Consider the following 1,272-nt stretch of genomic DNA (forward strand, 5'->3'; position numbering starts at 1 on the left):
TTTTGCTTTATAAATGCTTAATTAGTAGTTAATTCACTTTGTTTCTTTAATGTTCACCTTATCTTTAAGCCTTTGGAATTATTGACTTTATCACACTTTCATTAAGCCTACCCTCCCCCGCCTCCATTGAAGAGAATGCAGCCACCTAAAACATTAATAATATGTGAAATATATGTGATTTCAGGGGATCATGGAGAGTCACTTATTTGAAATATTAAGAAAATTAAGGTTTTTTTTTTTTTTTTTTTAGTTTCCCAGTGTTTTATAGAATAATGCTGTGGATATAATTATGAAGATAAAAATTAAATTGAACTTTAAAAAAGCTTATATCTGCAGGTTTTTTTTAAAATTTGCAATGAAAAAAGGAAACTTCGCAGAAGTCTTTCTTAGAACACTTGTATTTGGTAATAGAGTCAACAACAATAAATACCTGTATTTTATGAAATCTAAGATGTCATCAATACCACTGATGCTATGCCATTCAAGAAAACTGAGCCAACTAAAACATTCATAATATGTAAAATGTATGTGATTTCAAGTGATCATGGAGAGTCACTTGTTTGGAATATTAAGTTGAGAAAATTAAGCATTTTTTTTGTTGTTGTTTCCATTTTTTTTTTTTTTTGAGACGGAGTCTTGCTCTGTCGCCCAGGCGGGAGTGCAATGTCACGATCTTGGCTTACTGCCACCTCTGCCTCCTGGGTTCAAGCAATTCTCCTGCCTCAGTCTCCCGAGTAGCTGGGATTACAGGCATGTGCCACCATGTCCTGCTAATTTTTGTATATTTAGTAGAGATGGGGTTTCACCATGTTGGCCAGGCTGGTCTTGAACTCCTGACCTCATGATCCACCCACCTTAGCCTCCCAAAGTGTTGGGATTACAGGTGTGAGCCACCGCACCCAGCCCCAATGTTTTATAGAACAATGGGATATAATTATGAAAGTAAAAATTAAATTGAACTTTTAAAAAGTTTATATCTGCTTTTTCTTAATTTGCAAAGAAAAAATGGAAAATTTGTGGAAATCTCTCCTAGGACACTTGTATTTGGTAATATAATAGAGTCAACAACAATAAACACCTGTATTTCATTAAATCTAAGATATCATTGATACCACTGATGCTAGGCTGATATGATGAAACTATGATAAAATGGTTTTTTTTTTTTTATCACTTACTGTTTGCTTTATATTAATTGAGTGTTCTTTTTATTTACACATGGTTTTTTTCCATTATGTATCACTTGTGTGCATCCTTAAAAAGAAAAATATATAC

Source organism: Macaca fascicularis, chromosome 13 (genome assembly GCF_037993035.2).
Source record: "Macaca fascicularis isolate 582-1 chromosome 13, T2T-MFA8v1.1".
Taxonomy (NCBI): domain Eukaryota; kingdom Metazoa; phylum Chordata; class Mammalia; order Primates; family Cercopithecidae; genus Macaca; species Macaca fascicularis.